Source organism: Mustela nigripes, chromosome 5, assembly GCF_022355385.1.
Source record: "Mustela nigripes isolate SB6536 chromosome 5, MUSNIG.SB6536, whole genome shotgun sequence".
Lineage (NCBI taxonomy): Eukaryota > Metazoa > Chordata > Mammalia > Carnivora > Mustelidae > Mustela > Mustela nigripes.
The window spans coordinates 57122853-57144134 of NC_081561.1; the positions used below are offsets into that span (position 1 = coordinate 57122853).

At 45.6% G+C, this 21282-nt stretch overlaps 1 protein-coding gene across 6 annotated transcripts in view; it reads left to right on the plus strand.

Moving 5' to 3' along the window:
- Positions 1-3562: 3562 nt before the first annotated feature.
- Positions 3563-21282, plus strand: part of PLA2G7 (phospholipase A2 group VII) — a 39101-nt gene continuing 21381 nt past the window's right edge. The window contains exons 1-2 of one of the 6 annotated variants that reach the window (XM_059400307.1): positions 3566-3842; positions 9103-9145. The gene's annotated coding sequence lies outside the window, so the exon portion shown is untranslated. Of the gene's footprint in view, positions 3843-9102; positions 9146-10753; positions 10868-18551; positions 18612-21282 lie in introns of all 6 variants that reach the window. The other 5 variants (XM_059400309.1, XM_059400308.1, XM_059400310.1 and 2 more) reach the window with 5 other exon arrangements.

Genomic DNA, 21282 nt, shown 5'->3' on the forward strand with positions numbered 1-21282 from the left:
ATGCTTAAGGAGCTCATAATCTAAACTCCATTGCATCACTCAGAAGACTCTGTTAGTTGTGCCAGCTTACTTTGTCATCCTTCTCTTCTGTGCCATCCTATCTATACACCCAAGGCTTGCGGACGGCTGAATGTCAAGTTCCCAAGGACTATCATTCACGTTTAGGCCCCTGTGCCTTTGCTGATGTAGTTCCACATTCCGTGCCAGCACTCCACATGCTCTTGCCCTCTTTCTTCGAGGTGACCTCCTACTCATTCACACACGCCACTCTCTCAGGGAAGCTTTCCTTTTCACAAATTCTTATTCTTCAGAAGTTGTAAATCTTAATCACTCTAATCATGCACATACTTCACATAGTTAAATTGTTCTGAAATACTAAAACAGAAAAGCCAGGCCCTCCCACCTCGGCCCACACCAACCCCAGGCAGGTTCCCCCAAGATCATCACTCTTAACAATTTTTCTTGTTGGAATTCTGGTGACCTCCATGTGTTTCCAAAAGAATATGCTAGACTATTATTTCTTGGTGTATCATCTTAGGAACTGGCTATCTAATTGCTAGTAGGAAAGTGAGCATGTATTTCACAAACCCACTGGCCTTCTCTCTTCTCTTGCCTGAGGCTCCTGATAGAATTGTATCTATACTCGGGCCCTCTGCTGCTCTCCCCTCCGCAGAACTATGCGTCACTATGCATTTTCTTCGTCCTACCAGCTTAGTATCTCTTGACTCTCAGTTTTCTAAAATGAGACCTTTAGTAACCCAACCTACTGTCCACCCTGCTCCCCACTTCTACTTCCTGCCACCTGCCTACCTTTATTTTCACATTGAAAAAAATTAATCATATTTTCATTCTTTTGTATAATCATGGTTAATTCTCCTTTGGCTTGTTGATAAGGTGATTCTAAAAGTTGAAAACCAATGAGCAATGTTCCCACTATGAGATTATGTGAATATTGTTCCTTATGGTCTAGTGGAGCACTCTGATTATACTCTCTTCTCTGGGTCATTCAGAGAGGTGTATTTTTGGATTTCTAGCTTAAATGTAGTCTCTGGGGGCACCTGAGTGGCTCAGTGTGTTAGACCTCCGCCTTAGGCTCGGGTCGTGATCTCAGGGTCCTGGGATCAAGCCCCACATCAGGCTCTCTGCTCTGTGGGGAATCTGCTTCCTTCTCTCTCTGCCTGCCTCTCTGCCTTGTGATCTCTGTCAAATAAATAAATAAATAAAATCTTAAAAATAAATAAATAAATGTAGTCTCTGTGTTTAGCTACCTCTCAGTGTTCAGTCAATCTATTAAAAGCTGTGTCACACTAGTAGTATGCCTTTTCTGGGCATTTCCTCCCTTGGAGTTCCTACTTTTAACTTACTAAATTTTAAATTTAATTAACTTAATGTTCTAATTTTTTTGTTTGCATTCATCACCTCAGGGGTTTCCAAGTTCCCAATCAAACTTTCAGTTTTCTTGAATCCCACTTTCTCCTCCAGTTTATTATTTTTATCAGGATTGGTTGGCTTACAGGCTAGGCCTAGTTATCATCCTGGAATTCCCTTGTTCTGTTCATCTGTGTTGGAGCCTCATTTTTCTTGGATCCCCAACTTCAACACTTTCCAAGGATAATTAACAACTCACTCCTCTGAATTTTCACAGTGCTCTGCCTACCTGATGGGACAGCACTCTGTATTGTGATTTTCTTAGTCTGCAGGTCACAGTCAGAAATAGTAAGTGACATAAGGTTGGCCCTTAATAAACACTATTTGAAAATACTACTAAGCACATTATTACCATTTAATCCAGTATCTTGATTGAGGGGAGAGTCATCACTTTTGCTTATATTGAAGAGGTGCATAAGCACTGCTATGTTGATGGAAACAGGAGTAAAAAATAAGAAATAGCTCAACAAAGAATCAACTTATAAAAACAAGTATGCAATTCTTTCCCTTTTACTACATAATATTAAAATGAAATCCACATCAGATCCACTTTTTAATCAGTATGTCCTTGAAAATTTGCCATTCTTTTGGAATGTGAGGCCCCATTCTTTATTAATTTCACCAGACTGGGTTTGCCAGGTTAAAAAAAAAAAAAAAAGGATGCCCAATTAAATTTGAACTTCAGATAAGCAATGAAAGATTTTTAGTATAAGTATGTCCCCAAAATTGAATGTAATATACTTACATTTATTTATATATTTATATTTATATAAAAATTTATATGTGATATATGTATACATATATTTTAGCTTTTTGTTGTTTATCTGAAATTCAATTTTAACTGGGTATCCTGTTTTTTTGTTTTGTTTTTGTTTTTGTTTTTGTTTTTCTAAATCTGGCAACCCTACCTGGGTATTTTCTCCAGGCACTAACCTGCTAACTGCCAGCATTGTCTTTCCATCGAGAATCTGGTCTGATTTTGATGGGGAAAGCATAGAGCTGGCATTGAAAGAAACCAGCAAAATATATCCTACCTGCCTTCTAGACCTGCTTCCAAAGCCCACCACCTTTATAGGTGTAATGCTAAGACTCCAGCTTCTTCATTTGGTCTAAGGTCAAAAAGAGGAGGTCCTTAGAGATCTCTTAAGTAGGGCAAATGTACCCTTTTACATTTATATTCATAACACATTAATATCACAGGAAGTACAGGGAAATGTCATTAAGCTGATGCAGTTTTATTTAAATTTTCCTCTATGGTTAGGTTATTTAAAATAAGTCACTGCTTCTTTAAAGACACTGATAGTAAGATAACAGCCTGAATGAATGTTTCCCCAGGTGCCCGCTCTGTCCTAGCATTTCAGCCTCTGACTGTTGTATTTTGATTACCTCCATTTTACTCATGAGGAAACTGAGAAGCAGAAAGGATTAAAAAAAACAAAAACAAAAAACAAAAAACAAAAACAAAAAAAAATGGTGCAAGTTATGCCACTAAGTGCAAGAAATGAGCTCTAATCCGTGCACTGTTACCACAGAGTCCTCGGAATAAAAGTAAAATAAATTTCATCTGCAGGTACGTCACCTCACCAAAACCCAAAAATCACTATTTAATAAAATACCGAACTGTCCTAAGGCTGTCCATGAATTTCCAACTATTTTCCTGGAGTCTCTATATGAAGCTTTAAATGAATACATTTTAATGAGAAAGTGGATCGAGGAGAAAGCGTTGGAAAACGAAGGAGGGAGTTTCAGTTAAACCCCAAGGAACTGGATTAAACTGAGTTACGAGATTGCCCCTTCTTTCCGCCTTTCCCGTCATAATGTCCTTCTGATCGTCCTCCCCAGCCCCTCCACGCAGAAATGAAACGGACACAGCCCTCCAGCCTTCCAGCCCCGGGCCCAGCGCACGCATTTCTGAGTCGGGATGTAACGCACCGGGCACGGAACTGGGGACTGGACACGGTATTTCAGATTACACGGGGAAGCGGAGTCACTGGAAAGTTGGTAGGACAGACCAGGGTGGCTTGATGCCGAGGAAAGCAGGGAGCAGATCTGATCCGAAAGGAGTCTGAGAAGAGAAATCGGGAGGCACCGCAACCGCCTCAAGCACGTTGAGGTCCACCCCTAGGTGGATGCGGGTTGCAAGACCACCGCGGGGGAGGGTGCTGGCTGCGCCTGAGCGAGCCGGCGCCCGAGTGCCTCTGCCTGCGGAGGCCGGCGGCCACACGCTCCTCCCCGTCCCTCCTCCCGCCGCGCCGGGGCGGACTTGGAGCGCCCAGCAGACGCGCTGCCCACCCACCCGCCGCGCGCCCGCGGGGACTGCGGCTGGCAGAGGCCCGCAGCGCTGGCGGCGATCTGCAGTCGGGGTCTGCACGCTCCGGTGGGGGGGCCCTGGTTCCGGCAAGCAGCTCACCCGGGTGAGGAGGCAGCGCGGGGCGAGGCGGGAGGCCGCGGAGGTGCGGGGCGCGCTGGGCTCGGGCTGGGGCTGCGCGGCGCGGGAGGACGGCGATCCCGGAGCGGCCACGGCCACGGGCGTGGGGAGCTGGAGAGGACGGGAACCGTACCACCTCCTGCCAGGGGCAGGGGTCCGACTCGCTTCCCCTGCCCCTTCGCGACAGCGCTGGGATCTTTGCGGGGAGGGTGACGGAATTCGAACCCAGTTCTTTTAACATATTTTCCCGAGGCGGCAACCTTGGGAAGGCCTGGGGAGACAACGTAAGAATTCGGTACGGAGAGGGAATCAGGTCAGGGGAACAGGGAACACACGGAGATTTCTTATCTCTAGATCTCCGCTGGGACAAAACAAGGAACACCTCTCTGCGGAGCCTTGCATTTTCCGGAGTCCAGTTCTGAGCCGCTGTTTTAGGAATAGAATTAGAAAAACAGTGCACTCCCTCTGTTGTGCTCGCCTGCGCGGCACATCCTAGAGCTCCCCATCCGCGGCTTATCCGGAGTAAAGGGGAAGCTTGCTTACAGAAAGACAGACAGATCAGGCAGCAGAGAACCTTGTCTTCCCCCATCACACTCGGGAGTTTGTGGTAGAAGTTTCTAGCTCCTCAAACTAAAAGGGTAGGCTTGCATTCAGGCCTGTGGTTCTTGGGGTTACTGCAGAGGTGATGAGGAAGGACCACGCAGACGTGGGTGGGAATCAGAAAAGGGAGCTTGCAGGGTTTTGTTGTTGTTTTGTTGTTGTTGTTTGTTTGTTTGTTTGTTTGTTTTTGAAGGACACCCAAGCTCAGGTTTAGGAGAGCTTTGTGTGAACAAATAAGTCTTGTGCAAATTACCTTTGACCCAAGTGAGAACCCTGAGCTGGGAGCTCAGGTATGTTAAGTAGGACCTGGGAAGTGTATTCCATAAAGAGTTGACAGTCGCACAAGGCTCAGGACAAAATCGTGGGCTCCCATGCCACTCAGGGATCCGGGCATTAAGTATGGGCCACCACAAGGCCCGGGTGAACTGCTGGCACCCCAGCGGATCTCCTCACAGAGGGAATTCTGGTGGTCTCCTAGAAGCTGGTGAGAGATCCCACCCCCTTGGCATTTTCCAGCTTGCACACATTGCACATGGACCCTGAGTGTTCCTTCCCTTCCCCAGACATTCGCACAGGAGTTGCTGCTGTGGAGGCATGGTGATGCTCTTGGCGGAACTGGGCCCTCTGTGCTCAAGGCTGACACCAGGGAGATGTGAGGGATATTAATCTGGTTCAGTCACTCATTTTACGGTTGGGAAATCCCTTCTGAGGTGTGATGAGGGCATGCCCAGCACCCAAAAGCTTTCCTGAAAACAGACCCCTCCCTGGCAGTTGTTTCCTCATTTCCTCTGCAATGGATGTCTGTGCCCTTTGAATGGTCAGTAGTGAGGGTTATGCATTCTCCACCCAGTGAGGTTTCCAGGCTAATACACATTATCATCCTGTTTGAGACTCTCATCACAGAGCAGTAAGGAAACTGCAGGAGTGGGGTCCCTCAGGAATGTCAGCTGGAGTTTAGGAATCTGTGTTCCGTTCAGTGACACCCCAGAAAATGGGTATTTCCTGGAAAGGAAGGTGATCATCAGGTTATGTATACCTTGGTTCCTCTGAAGCCTCATCAGATAATTGGCTAGAGTGTCCTCTTGAGACACTGAGAAATTTCCATGAAAGTGAAGCATTGAAGAGAAAGTATTGAGTGAAGAGCCCCTAAAGGGGAACATCAAGTTGTAAAATCGCATTGTCCCAGAATTCTAAGGAATCACTATTTTGAAGGAATGGGCAGCAGATTTTACTGCCTCTTTCTATGAAGCCAGGCACCTGTTATGTACCTTCACTGTCACTTGCTCTATTTTGCAGGTATGACTCAGAACACACTAATAGAAACAGTCTAATATATATAGGCTCGTAGTTTAAAAAAGAAAAAAAAACTAACTTAGCAGTTGAGAAAGAAAAAGCCTGCTATTAAGAATCAATATTGATTGGATTACATGGGATAGTTTTGTTCATTCCTTCATTGACTTCAAGAGATACTTACTGAGCACCTACTATGTGCATGGCACTGTATACAGTACAGTGAATAAGACCGATATGGTCTCTGTCCTTATGGATTCCCTGTTCTAGAATCGAGGGACGAGCAAGGCAAATTTAGATATTACTAGATGTTTTGGAGAAAAGGAAACAGCCATGGTAGAGTACTGTGATGTGTGTGTGTGTGTGTGTGTGTGTGTGTGTGTGTGAGAGAGAGAGAGAGAGAGAGAGAGATGGACAAGTTGGAAGGCCCCAGCTTCTTAGATTGGGTTTTATTTTTTTCTAGATTTTATTTATTTTTTTGAGAGAGAGAGAGCACATGAGAGCAAGCAGGGGAAGGAACAGAGGGAGAGGGACAAGCAGACTCCACACCGAGCCATGGAGTCTGACACAGGCTCAGTCCCACAATCCAAGTTCATGACCTGAGTCGAAACTCAAGTGCCAGATGCTTTAACCAGCTGAGCCACCCAGGTGCTCCCTTAGACTGGGTTTTAAAGAGAGCTCTATCTTTCTTTTCTCTCTCTCTTTTTTCAGATTTTATTTATTTATTTGAGAGACAGAAAGAGAGAGCAAGAGCAGGGAGGAGGGCAGAGGGAGAAGGAGAAGCTGGCTTTGCGCCAATCAGGGAGCCCAGCATGGGGCTCAATTCCAGGGATCACGACCTGAGCCGAAGGCAGGTGCTTATCCCACTGAGCCACCCAGGCGCCCCCTAATGTGTCATCTTTCTGAGGGATGACCTTGAGATGAGCTCCCAGAATACTAACCGATTATTCTGGTGCAGAGACCCACAATCACACAGTCCTGACACCAAGCTCAGTGTGTTCCAGGCATAGTCGGAGGGCAGTGCGGCTGGTGGAGTGAGGTTGAAGGCCGGGGGCCAGGTCATGCAGAGCCCCGTAGGCCGAGGTTCGCCGTCTGGACTTGAAGTGCAGTGGGAAGTTAAAGGCAGAGGCGTGACGTGATAGATTGCTTCAGAGGTCACTGTGAGTGCAGCGTGAAGAGTGGGTCACAGGAGGAGAAGAGCTATAAGGAGACCTGCCCTGGGTTGATCATGGTGACCCAGCAGACCGTGGTAGAAGTGGGTGGGTGGAAGCTGCTTCGGGAGGTAGAGTAGGAAGTGCCTTTATTCGTCTCTCACACATGTCCCATCTACCTAGCTACGATGACATTGCTACATCTGGTCCACTCCTCTCGTAAAAAGAAATAAGCTAGTCATTATGCTCTTAAAGGTAACGTAGGACATTATTACTATTAATTGCTAATGGTGTGTGACTTTGAATTTCCTGTGCTTCATTTTCAGAAATTTTATAATAATTTTATAATAAACGTAATTATTTGGACTCAGTTTATTCTTTCCAACAAATTATGTTTCTTGTACAAAAAACATATTTTGATCTGCTCAGAAGGTTGGAAAATCCTAAATAAGAGTTACCCACAAAACACACCACCCTAGAATGTAGGGAAATAATGCTACAGTCTTAGCTGGCTTACTCTGGGGAGCAGAGTGTGATTAGGTAGAATCCTAGATAAGACTATGAGTCTGGGAACTGTAATAAACTGTAATAAAAATTTAGAAGAAAGTTAGCACATTTGCCTTTGTCCTGGATACAGCCATGTGCAGATATCTGAGTGCAAAGATCTGTTGATAATTGAAAATCTATACGTGGCAGCAGAATTTCTGGAGAGGGCTGTGAACCAAAGTTGAATAGGGCTGTTTCCCTTAGTGAAGCATTCTCTCTCACAGGGGACTCTTGAACTTTCCCTGGTTGATCACTGATGAAATTTTAGAGGGCCAGGGGAAGTGTGTTGAAGTTGTTTACCCTGGAGGGTACGGTTGACCTTCTCAGGGACAGGACAACTAACTGCCGCAATGAGGCAACCCTGTTTCTCTTTCCTGCCTCATTTTGACGTGCACTGATGGGGAGGAGATGTGTCTGTGTGGAAGAAAATAGAGGTCCTTCCTCATTTACGTGGTGTGCAGTGGAGGACTGGGATCTTGGTGACTCGTTGGGCTCCTGGTTACCTTCCCTTGCCAGACCCCATTAATGATTTACTGGCCAGAGCATCAGATTTTGGCTTGAAGTGGCCCGTCTGGTGATTCAAATGGCAGACAAAATATGACAGGGATTATGGGATCTGTATAGACCCTTAGGATTGGGAGTGGTCGGGGCATCGTTTAGGGAGAGGCTATGGTTTCTCCTAGAGGCGCCTAATGATGCTCTTTGATTTATGTTTTGAAATATTGAATTAGCTGCTACCCTTTAAAAATCAGGAGATTTTATTTTTTTTTAGAGATTTTATTTATTTATTTGACAGACAGATCACAACTAGGCAGAGAGGCAGGCAGAGAGAGGGAACATGGTAACACCTGCTAGAACAGCATGGCGGTGTTCCTCTCTGGATGGTCTCCTTTGCCACAGTTCCCACCACTGTTTTGTCTGTTACTCATGTCCTGTTTAGCTTATTTGAGTTACCTGGCTGGCCCTCACAGGCTTCGGATCTGAAAGTTCAGGTTTAAGGCTAACTAGTCCTGCCCATCCATCCCGCTTCTACCCTCATCCATTGCAGGAATCCCTTTTTCAGGATCCTTGCTGGGAGTCCCCAGACCTTTTCAATTGCGCCTCTGCTAGAAGAGCATAATGTCGAAAAGCTCCTGCTACAGGGTCCTGTGCTCTGGGTTCCCATTCGTGCCCTTTTTCTGTAGAACTGGAGCTCTTATGTGCCATCTGGGGCTTCCCAGAGCCAAGACCCCTGGTTCCTTGAGCAGCTCCTCATATGGCCCTGTTGTCTTGTTCCCTCATCAGTCTGGTTATTGTTCAGTGGTTGTCCTTTTGAAGAAACTTCCAGTTGTGAAAGCCCTTACAATTCAGAGAGTTCAGAGAGAGGTGGTTTCCCTGATGTGAAAGGTACGGCTTGCCTACCAGGATGTCAGTCAGCAAACTGCCCTGTGGTCTTGGGGAACTTTGAACATTTACGGCCTTAAAGCTATCGAGGACACCGAATGTTGGGAAACTGGTTGCAGATGAGTTTCCATTTCCAAAATGGGAGTAGAATCGATTAATTTTATTTTATTTGCAGCTGTTGAGGATTTCGGCTTATCAGTGTCTCTTTCATTCAGTTAATGTCACAATAGGGAACTGCTTCTTACTCTGCTTTTTGAACCCTATGTCTTTTCTTAGGTTGTGAAATGATTACACAAGAGTTGTATCAACTGTGCCTGAGGTAAGAGGCTTCACACACTTTTGCAGAAGTCTCTGGGGAAGTTGGACATTTGAGATAATGTCCAGGTGAAGTTTTGATTTTCTTAGCTAATATGGGAGGGAGAACACATTATGAATAGAGCAGGTACTCTCTCTTCTCTTTCTGAGTTGCGATTTTAGCAAGGATGAGGCAAGAACTTCTAGTGGTGCTTGAAACCCTTCTTGTGACAGAGCACTCTCCCCACAGAGGTCTACCTCACAACAGCCTGATTATTAGAAAGTTCTTCTTTGGGGCGCCTGGGTGGCTCAGTCATTAAGCGTCTGCCTTCAGCTCAGCTCATGATCCCAGGGTCCTGGGATGGAGCTCCCGTACAGGGCTCCTTGCTCGGCAGGAAGCTTGCTTCTCCTTCTGCCCCTGCTTGTATTCCTTCTCTCACACTCTCTCTCTCTGTGTCAAATAAATAAATAAAATCTTTTTTAAAAATTAAAAAACAAAAAATAAAATAAGAAGTTCTTCCTTGTCCTGACCAGGCATCCGTCTCCCTAATGCTGGTTTCAGAATGAAATAAATATTTCTTCCTTATTAAAAAAAGATATAGTCTCCCCAGTCTCCCTTTAGACAGGGTTCCTGAACCTCAGCATTAATGACCTTTTGGGCCAGACGTTTATGTTGTGGGGTCTATCTTATGCACTGCACTGTAGGATGTCTCGTAGCACCCCTGGTCTCAGCCTGCCAGCTGCCAGCAGCATGAGATGGCAGGGGGTGGTGGACCTGAGAAATGTTCCACTGTATGGCCAGGGACCTGACCTGTCCATATGTGTCAGGGTTAAGAGGTGTTAGCTCTCCAAATACCATGGAAGAACTAAGTGCCTACCACCAGTTATGCTGTGAATTTGTACTCTGAGTAGTTTTAATAATGGTGACGGTGACAACAGCTAGCAAAGCTCCAGAAGGTCCAATCCAACCAGTTCTTCCATTGGATCTAACCCCCACTCCCTTTTCCCCTCCCTGATGGTCTCTGACCACCTCACCCAGGCACAGGTGCGTGCTGATGGGATGAAGGAGCCACAGGCCGGGAGCATCCCTGGGATTGGGCTCTTCCTCTTGTCAGGCACTTCCACACCCAGGGCAGTGGCCACCTTGCCTGTGCATCGCAGGGCTCCACAGAGGCACTCAGAGAACCTGGGCAAACTGCTGGGGACTAGAATGTCCACTGTGCTCTACCCCAGGCTCTTGGTCATTAGTTTGGCCTTGCACCCGAGGACCATGCAAGATGGCGCCCCTCTTGCATCACAGGAGGCCACCCTCTTCCACTTTTAAAGACCCTCTATGACATTGGGCCCACCTGGATGGTCCAGGATAATCCATTTTCAATCTAAATCAGCTGACTGATTTCAGTAATCAGCTGCAATCAGTCAGCTGATTACCTACCTTAATTCCATCTGTAACCTTGATTCCTCTTTGCTGTGTAATGTTCTGGGAATTAAGATGTGGAAATTTGGGGAGGGGGGGAGTGTCATTGTTCCACCAGCCATATACTCCGGTTCCAAAAGTTCATCCACAAGAATTTGAGGAACAGCGTCCTGGTGCATATGAAAGAGCCGTTTCTTTTCTCTTTACCAAGAACAGGAGAAGTAAGCACAGACCCTCATCTCCTGCCAGGATTGGGATTGACACGGATTTACTCATCAGCTCTTGACAGAAATTCTGGATTCAAGAGTGGACATTTTGCCTACTATTTTGGTTTGTCTTTTGTTTCAAAGAGGGAAATGATGCCATGGGGCGCCTGGGTGGCTCAGTGGGTTAAGCCTCTGCCTTCAGCTCAGGTCATGATCTTGGGGTCCTAGGATCGAACCCCACATCGTTTACCCTGCTGAGCAGGGGGCCTGCTTCCCCCTCTCCCTCGGCCGCTCCCCTTGCTTGTGCTCTCTCTCCTTTTCTCACTCTCTGTCTGTCAAATAAATGAATTCTTAAAAAAAAAAAAAAAAAGTTGGGGGTGGGGGATGATGCCTGATGAGAATTTACTAGTGACAGGAACAGGGTTAGCGGAGGTCATGGTATTATATAGAGATCTCGGCTGAGATTCGAAGAGCTAGTAGGAAACTGAGGCTTGAGGGATAGACATTAGTACACAGAAGAAAAGACAGTATCAACTTTTATATAAAGTCATCTCTACCCCCAATGTGGGGCTTGAACTGATGACCCTGAGATCAAGAGTCAGGAGCTCTACTGACTGTAGCCAGCCAGGTGCCCCCAGAAGGGATCAACTTTTATTTTTATTATTTTTTATTTTTTTAAGATTTATTTATTTATTTGACAGAGAGAGATTACAAGTAGGCAGAGAGGCAGGCAGAGAGAGAGAGGAGGAAGCAGGCTCCCTGCTGAGCAGAGAGCCTGATGCGGGACTCGATCCCAGGACCCTGAGATCATGACCTGAGCCGAAGGCAGCGGCTTAACCCACTGAGCCACCCAGGCGCCCAGGGATCAACTTTTAAAGGGACAGTAACAGAATGTGTTCTCTGAATGCTCTTTAAAGGTCTTGTTTATCTGCCAGGATACTACAAACTACTACAAAACTACAAACTCTTCAAAGAGGAGGAGCTTTGTAAATATTTGTTATTTCCTTTATTTATTTTATATATTTTGAAGATACGTATCTATTCTTGTTCTTACAGTTGCCCCCAATACACACACTCCTTCTTTATTTTTTACGTATCTGAGATCACGGATAACGTTTATTCTCTACATAACGTTTTACTTAATATTAAACATAAACACTCTCCATGGTCATACGAGCTCTACTAAATATTCTTTCAAAATTATTTACCAGAAGTAAGGCAGTATGTTTGGGTGTAACAGAAAATGTGAAACATTATGGGAAAACACCATAATTCTGTCACCCTTATTAAATTAATAGTCTTTTAGGGTGAATTTTTACACAGCAAAATTCTATAATCTATTTTCAGTTAAAATTGCATAGCAAACTGTTTTTTAAGTCCTAATGAATTTGTTTTGTAAATGTTAATAACTGAATAAAATCCCATTGATGATGTTCCCTGATTGTTTGAGGTTCTGTAGGAAGGTGTGTGTGTGTGTGTGTGTGTGTTTGTGTGTGTGTGTGTTGGTTCCCATAAATAGAATTGGAGCAAACACCAATAGTGCATTATATTTTTAGGATTTTTCTTCCCTGTGAATATGACTTTTTGTGGGTGCTGATCTTAGAAATAAAGCGAGAAGGTGAAAGGGTATGGACCATTTCAGGCTGGCCAAATTGCCTTCCCAAGGTCGGGGAACCTATCTCTATCCCCGCTGTAGCGGCCAAGTATGCTTTGGTAAATTTCACAGAGTTCAAAAATATGTAAGTCCATGTTCCCCACATTTTGTTTACCAATTATTGATCTGTCCAGCCAGGTATGTGTTTTTGCATGAAAATGCTTTGGCTGCTGGTGTCAGTAATGAACCTTCAAACATGGTGATTAGTAACATTGCTGTACAAAACATTTCAGTGTCCTCCCCTTGGATTCTCCGGTTGTAAGTGTCCAAAGTCAATATTATACTTATCCGGGCCCTCATTTGCAAACATAAATACTGTTCCAGCTAACTCAAATCCAGCGATTGAGTAGAAGGTCCTTTTCTGTAGAAGGAGAACCATAGAAGAAGAACAGACGTCTTATGAATTCTGCCTCTGTGTTGGGACTCAGAGGCTTCCCCATTAGTCCCCTCTCAGACATCTCAGTGGCCATCAGAAGTTTAAAGAAGCCAGTGTCTGAGAAAGCCAGGGACTAGTAGCCATTGATAGTAGTCCTTTGTTCAGAAAAGCAAGAAGCACTGTTTTCATTTTATTAGTGTGGGAAATGTTTGGTCATATTGATGTAAAATGTGCAATACTTCTATAGGAAGATTGGTGATCGCTTATAATATAATAGCATGAAACAGCCAAACAGCTTTACCTGAGAAATCAACCCAGAGAAATGGATTCGAACCCATGCAGATGTGTTGTGGAAGCAACAGAGGACTGTGAGACATTTGAAAAGGTGAAAGGTATTGGACCATTCCCAGGAGCCGCTTCAACCTATTTAGGAAAAGAAGACTGACAAGCAGTCTCAGTGTTGAAAAGTGACACATAAATTAAGCGACACATGAAGGGGTGGAGTGAGACTGGTTTGGGGTGCTGAGGAGGAGCGAGGCCGGAGCCTGAGACAGAGTGCTGGTCGCAGAGAGGAGAGGGTGAGCTGTGGTCTGGAATTAAATTGAAGGCAGAGAGAAAGGCTTCCGAGGGAGCGCCCTCCTGGTGTTTCTGCTTTCCTTAGAGAAGGAGCTGTTTCCATCTTCAGTTTTAGAGAACAGGAGGGCAGCAGGAAGGAGAGTGCCTCCGTTCAAGGAGCGAGCACTTTCACCTAATGGGGTGAGGTGAGCTAAGGAGGAAGGGGCTGCCCAGAGGTCACTGGGACACAGGAAGACTAAAGTGTGGCCTGGGGGCCCAGCCGTGTTCAGTGGCTGTGCTGAGGCTCTAGCCCCTGTACTTGACATCCTCTGTAAACCCCGGATGCACACACATGCACATCCACACATGGTCGGGCTAAGGACACACTCAGCCTTCTGCGGGGCCAAAGTCATTCCTCTGCTAGCTCAGCCCATGTTCACTGAACACCAGCCTGGAGAAGGGCCTACCTGGGTGAGGTGGGAAATGTCACTGCCTGTGGGACAGACGTCTATGCTCGGATGTACGGCCTGGAAGGGTCTCTCTGTGTTCTGGCCCCCCTGCTCTTGCCTCCAACCTCCTAACATCTCCTATACCTCCTGATTCCCACGCCTTCACTTACAACCTCCTCTGGGTGAAATGCCCTCCTTCTCCCCACTAACTCAGGTCAGTCTGCTAAGGATCCTCCTTCCACAAGTGTCAACTCCTATGTGACCTCTCTTGGGAAGGTGTCCTCTCCTGGGAGGCTTTCCACGCCTTCGGGCATCATGCAGCCCCTGGAGTCAACCATCTGCCTCTGTGTCCACAGCAACCCACATTTATCAAAACATCTCAAGCCCCAAACTGCATTTTTAAAAATCCCTGGCTCTCTCCATGCCTCCTCAGCACTTAACCTGAGCAGGGAGAAGACCCTAGAAGCTGCAATGCCGCAAACACGATCCCGTCCTCATCCCTGTAAGGGATGTGTCATTCGAGACAAAGACTACATGAAGCCAAAAGAGCGTAAAACCCATGGATATAGTTAGAATAATTCATTTACAGATTTTTTTGATTGCGGTGTTCTAAGTACATTTATCAAGACTGAAATTTCCTCCTAGCTTTAAAACTTTTTTTTTTTTTTTTGAATCCTTGCCGTACTGCTTCCCTTCAGAAGGTATAGGATGCTTATCGTAGGAGGTAGCCATACGCTTAGCACCCGGTGCTTGGCACACGGGGTGCTTACTAAATGTTTGGATGGGTGGATGGGTCAGCGGATGGCCTGGAGTCTAGGCTGCTGTGGTATGATGAGACAGCACAGGGGGAAAGTACACACCACTACGGAGGACCAAGTATGTGGGCATTGTGGGGGGGCAGGTGCTTCTGGCTGAGGAAACCATCCAGGGCATCACAGCAGGAGACCCCCAACTAGATTATAGGGGGGAATATGATGAAAAGGAAGTGTGTGGTGCATACGCATCAGATGAATGCATTAATGAAGAATTCACATGTCTTAATAAACCTCAACCTATATATAGGACAGACCCTCCATAGGCTATTAGAGAAACCTACCTGCTTAGCAAGGAGGCTCACAGTCATACTTATTTCTCCTAAAATAGATGGTTTTCAACTCCATTCTGCATTGAGCATGTGGTTTTGTCCCATCTCCTAGATAAGGGAAGGCTCTTCTGCCCATGCCCACTTGTTCTTTGTGTAGCCCAGTGATTCTCCACCAATGGCAGCTCCAGCTGCCTACCCTTCCCCACCAGGGGACACTTGGCAAAGTCTGGAGACATTCGTGTTTGTCACAAGCCCCGGGGGATGATGCTGCTACTGGCTCCTGGTGCCTAGAGTCCAGCGTTGCTGCTAACCATCAAGGACAGTTCCAGGAGAAAGAATGACCTGGTCCCACATGTCGGTGTGGAGAGGATGAGGGACATGGCGGCATGGGAAGCCCATGCTACCCACACTGCCGGGGCTACTCCACAGGGTAAACCCACCAACTTTCAGGTCATGGGCCCTCTTCTTTCTCAGAACGTAGTCTCTAGAATCTAGTTTATTTTGCTCCTTGGCGCGAGCAAAACCCCTGCGTCCCGCCAGGAGGTCGCAACGTGTAAAGAAGAGATAGAGAGGTGGATATGATGTAACTCACTTGATCTTTATTGGGACGAGGTCCGCACCACTATCGTGGTCCGGTCACGGTCCGCTGAAATTGTCACGGAGAAGGAGATGTCGCCTCACAATCTAGACAGAGAGGTCACCGCAGAAGTTGAGACTGAGAGCCAGCGAGTGGTCGGCAACGAAACTGTCGGGGCATCGGTAACACCGGCGATGATGTCCTCCCGACAGGGAACTCGCTTCACCTCAGTCCAACCCGATGCCTCCTTATATACTGTGCTAAGTCTCCTTCGAAAACACATTACATCACTTATTTTTCTCATGCTTGCACATCAGACACACACACACGTCAAAAACATTTTTTGGTCTTTACGATATTTCGTATAAGTAAAAAAAAATGTTTACAACTTTTTGCTCCACGCTAATCTTATCACTGCACGCATATGGTTTAGGCTTACTTGCTATGTGGTATTTGCTACGAGGCTAGTTTGTTATCACTACACGCATATGGTCTAGGCTTACTTGCTATACTACGAGGTTAGTTTGTTATCACTACATGCATATGGTTTAGGCTCACTTGCTATGTGGTTAGTTTGCAACTTGTTTCTGTTTTTCATTTAGTAGGAGTTTGCTCTTACTATATATTATTTATTTATTCATATATTTATTACACTTTATTTATTAAAGGTTCGTACTCACTACACTCCTAAAGGATCTAAGCTGGTTCCTGGTCAAGAAGGGGAAAGAGACACGCACTGAGAGCTGGCGTGTTTGCTGTGGTGCTGGCCTGTCCCTCACCTCATCAGTCTTATGACAGTGGTAGTGTTCATTCCCCTTCATCAGCTGGGACATTTAGGTTTCCAAGATGCAGTGACTGGCTGAGCTGATCTTCTGATTACAGGCCTTTCCTCTTGCCCTTGTCCAGAGCTTGGCATGATCCTATGTTTTCCACAAAAGCCCAAGTGCACCTGCCGTCCAGTGTTGGGCTCGCTGCTGTCGCAAACCTGATGACCTCATGATCAGGGGACAAGGTGTTTTGATCCCAATTTGACCACTGACTTGCTGTGTGGTTCCAGGGAAGTTTTTTTTGCACCCCCCCCTTTGGGGGTCTCAATTTTCCTGTGTATAAAACAAGGGGATTAGATTAGTTGGTGTCTCGTGGTTTCATCAGAACTGTAGTAAGTTATGTTCATCTTTAAAAAAGAAATTATCTAGTTTTGAGAGAGAGAGAGAGAGCATGAGCGGGAGGGACAGTGAGAGAAGGAGAGAGAGAATCTGAAGCAGACCACGCTCAGCACAGAGCCCTACGCGGGGCTCTGTCTCAGAACCCTGAGATCATGACCCAAGCAGAAACTGAGAGTTGAACACTTGACAGACTCTGCCACCCAGGTGTCCTATGTTTATCTTTGTCTGGAGCACAAAACCAGGCATCTTTGAAGCACATTATTCTCTTTTGTTTGCCACCCAACATCTCAAACCTCCCTCTTCTCCCCATCCCCCGACACACTGAAACTATCTTTAAAGCCTGGGCATTGTGTAAGACTGATGATTCACAGACCTGTATTCCTGAGGCAAATAATACATTATATGTTAATTTAAAAAAAAAAAAAAAAAAGCCTAGCACAATGCCTGGCTCATGGGTGCTCATTTGAAATTGTAAAAGCCACAAACCATTGATTTTTTTTTTAGAAAAAATACCTACCCCAGATTTTCTTTTTTTTCTTTTTAAGACTTTATTTATTTATTTGAGAGAGAAAGAGAGCGAGAGCGAGAGTGAGGGCGAGAGAGAGAGAGAGAGAGAGAGAGAGTGTGTTCACAAGCAAGGGGAGGTCACTTAATTTACTGAGCCAGCCAGGCGTCTCTGCTCCAGACTTTCAGAACGAAATGAAGCACACCTTTCTTCTGAAATTATTGCTTCAAAACAAAGCCTCAAATCAATATTATCTCTGGGGGCTCCTGGGTGGCTCAATGGGTTAAAGCCTCTACCTTCGGCTCAGGTCATGATCCCAGAGTCCTGGGATCCAGACCTACATTGGGCTTTCTGCTCACTGGGGAACCTGCTTCTCCCCCCAATCCTCTCTACCCCCCACTCCGCCGCCTGCCTCTCTGCCTACTTGTGACCTCTGTCAAATCAATAAATACAAATCTTTTTTAAAAAAAATTAAAAAAAAATATTATCTCTGAATTGGGCCAAAAATCTCTAAGGGTCCAGCTTAAATTTTGTTGCTCAAGGAAAGAGCTAGGGTTTTGTTGTTTCATTTTTCTTCTTCTCAAACTGTGCATGTTCCTTGTTGACAAATTAGCAAAGCTCATGTTATAAAGAAGGCTAGAATCCTACCACTTAAATATAAACACTGAGAACATTCTAGCTTTATATGCATCTAGACTTTTTTTTTCTACTTGTGTATAAACATACATTGTTAAATGAAAACAAGAGCATATGATACTAATAGTTTCGACTCTTTTACCTGCAAGAGCAGGGCTTGTTGATCAAGCCTCCAAAACCCACTAGTCGTTTGAGTCAGGAAATCACTTCGAGCCTCAGTGTTCCTAACTGTAAAATGGGGGTAATCGTGATGAAGTTTTAGAATATTAGTGAGGTTCGGTAGGGTGAGGGCCAGAACCGATGACCAAGAAAGAATTCTTGAGACATCTTTGGTGCAAAATGGTGGTTTATTAAAGCACGGGGACAGGACCAGTTGGCCCAAAAAGCTGCTGCCCTGGGGCTGTGAGGAATAGTCTATTATGTGTTCCTAAGTTGGGAGGGAAAGGGTCAGGGATGGTGTAAGTCTCTAAGGAATTTTGGAAGCAAGTTTTCCAGGACCTTGAGGAGCTAGCTATTGTTGGGAAAAAGGTTATTCATTACCAGTAGTAAAACCTTTGTTGTGAGACCCTTTAGATGTGTATCAGTGGGCCCTAGGCTTGGCAATGATTGTCAACACTATCTTAGAGGATTTAGAGATACAGGATCCTGGTGGGGGTAGGAGTCAGTCAGGCTAGGATTGCCCTTTGCCCTTAGCGAAGCCTTAAGGTGGAGAGTTCTAGAGGAATGTCACTCTGCCTGTTTCAACAGCTTATCAGCAGGTAGGGAAATTTAATAATTTTTTCTTCTGCTTCTGTTTCCCACATCAGTGGTGTTATGCCCCAATAATGGGTCCGTGATTAAAGGAGCGAGACTGATACAAAGCGAAGGTAAAGCAAAGCTTTATTTCGCGCCAAGCATCAAGAATCTAACCGAACGTTCAGGGCCGCACCCTCTTACAAAAGAGGGCAGCCCTTCTCTGCTTCACAGACTAGCTTTTTAGGGCAAAGGCCATGCGGTCGGGCCTGGCCACACACAGGGGGCCAATGAGATTGTAACACACACAGGAAGCTCCACAGTGATGCTAGGTGACCAATTGAGTTACAATTTACCCTAGTAGACATTTGAACCAGCCTAATACACCTTGGTTGGGATTGGCGCCCAAAAGGCTCCCAAAGGGCGGGGCCCACACTCCTTGGTAACCAGGGAGACAGTATGAATCCCCCCCACTGATTGATGTCTCCACCTGGCCTGACCCCACCCTTGTATCTGGGCTTTGTTACCTGAAGCCAGTTTCCAAGTAAATCCCCTGGGGGAAGGGGAGCAGAGACAGTTTCAAAATAGGTCCTTACAAGTGGTACCTGCCTAACTCTACTCCTTGTTGTGAGGACTAGCAATGACAGACATTATGTACACTGCTAGACAGCATTGGTACATAGTAGGTGCTCAAGGACAGTCACTTAAACCTCACTTCATCTTTTTAAATTTCTTAACTAAACCAGGAATCAAGTTTTGGATTCAGAAGCTCTGAGTTGCAGTAAAACTACTTATTTGTTTATCTTTAGGAGTTTCTGCTAATATTCAAGCAGACAAAAATCAAAGCCAGCAAGTCGAGAAACTGGAAAACCAATCCTTGAGTCTCTTCCCAGATGCCTATGATATGTTAATCAGGAACGTTGGTGGATACTTCCAGAAGCTTGCTTCATCAAGTCCTCCCCCAGGTCCAAGGGGTTCTCATTCAGGCTTTTAGACCTTGTAAACCTGATTGAAAATCTGATATCAAGATCCTCTTTCCTATTACTTCTACAGCTTTCTGTGTAACATCACTAGTTTAATTTTAGAAGGGCTTCTTGTCCAGAATTGCCTATTTCACTGTTAAAACTCCTGGAAGAGGACTGGCTTCTACTGCCCAAACATAGAGAAAAAAAAAATGGTTTCAAAAAAGAACAATTTTCCCATTATTGGTTTTTTTTTTTTAAGATTTTATTTATTTGTCAGAGAGAGAAAGGGTGCACAGGCAGGGGGAGGGGCAGAGGCAGAGGGAGAAGCAGACTCCCCACTGAGCAAGGAGGCTGACGGAGGACTCGATCCCAGGATCCTGAGATCATGACCTGAGCTGAAGGCAGACGCCCAACTCCTTGAGCCACCCAAGTGGCCCCCCCACTTTTGTTTTTAATAATGAGAAGAAATTGCATCTCCAGAAGAGAACTGTTTGCATCCCTTAAGTATGGTCTATTACCTAGCTCTCTCAAACACAGAAGTTACATCACAACCTATACTATGAATATTCAGACTCATGGTTTATAGACTATCTCTTCACTGCAGGGCTGAATGGTAGAGGGCAGCCTCACTCACGCTGGTGGAAAGCAGGGTGGCCACCTGGGTAACCTGGTTAAGGGGGCTGGGGTAACCAGGATGGGTTACTGCCCACAGGATCAGACTTTTGAAATGTCTTTTTTTTTTTTTCTCCAAAGCATTTCTTCCCGAAAGTATATGATTCTTCCCTTTAGAGTAAATTTTCAGGGGCTTTGATAGCATGTCCCCAGGAGACCTTGGCTAAAAGAAAGGACTATTATTCAGAAGTTGATGAGGAAAGCCTCATGAGCAGACCAGAACCTCTTAGCAGCTTGTTAAACTAGAGAGCTGTTACCTTGAGAAGCCAAGTAAGGAGCTGAAAGGAGAACATTTCATAAATCTTGAGTAGGATGGGGTAGAGGACAAGAGGTACCCCAAACTTTAAGAGGGGCCTAGCAGGCTACAGAGGAGAAGGCCAGTGAATAGAGTTCCCCAAGAAGGCATGCTAATTACAGTGTTTAGGGGTTGTTAGAGCCCTTAATGAATCCCATTAGACCTATTCAGTAGAACCACCTATGGACAAAGGGGATGATGGTCAAGGATGCCTTCCTGTTCCTGTCTCAAGGTCTTGATTGATGCACTAGCTCTTACTTCCTTAACATTTATTAAGCAACTACTTACCTAGGGGCAAGGCAGGCCAGTTGCAATGCAAAATGAGTATGCTAACCTTTGCATTTACCTAGATGTAAAAACAGTTTTGCATATATTCACCATTTAACCTTGGGTTGTCTTTATCCTCAGCCCCATTTTACAGATAAGGAAATAGGCTCAGAAGGACTCTGTAGCTTGCAAGGGGTCACACTGCTAGCATCAAGGTGACGGTTCACACCCAGGCAGTTGGGCTCTAGGCCCTGAAGCCCAGGTCATTGACCCCTATCCACTTCAGTGTGTGGGGAAGTCACCCCTGGTGTGAAATCATTGGGGAATGTCTTTCTGGGCTACTTGGTAGTTCACACCAAAAAGAGGATAGAATCCTTTCTGCTCATTCAAGAAATATCTCCCAAGTGCTTGCTCTCTACTGGGTCCTTTGTTAAGTTATAACAGTAAGTGACCTATGAGACCAATCCCGGTCCTGGAGGAGCCACAGGCCACTGGGTGAAGCAGTTCTGTCAAGAGAGCCTCGTGGCAGAGGCAGCAGAATGCCCACGTGGAGACCTGTACAGAACACCAGCAGAGTCGAGGGGGTGGCCTTCATGTGACTGGTGG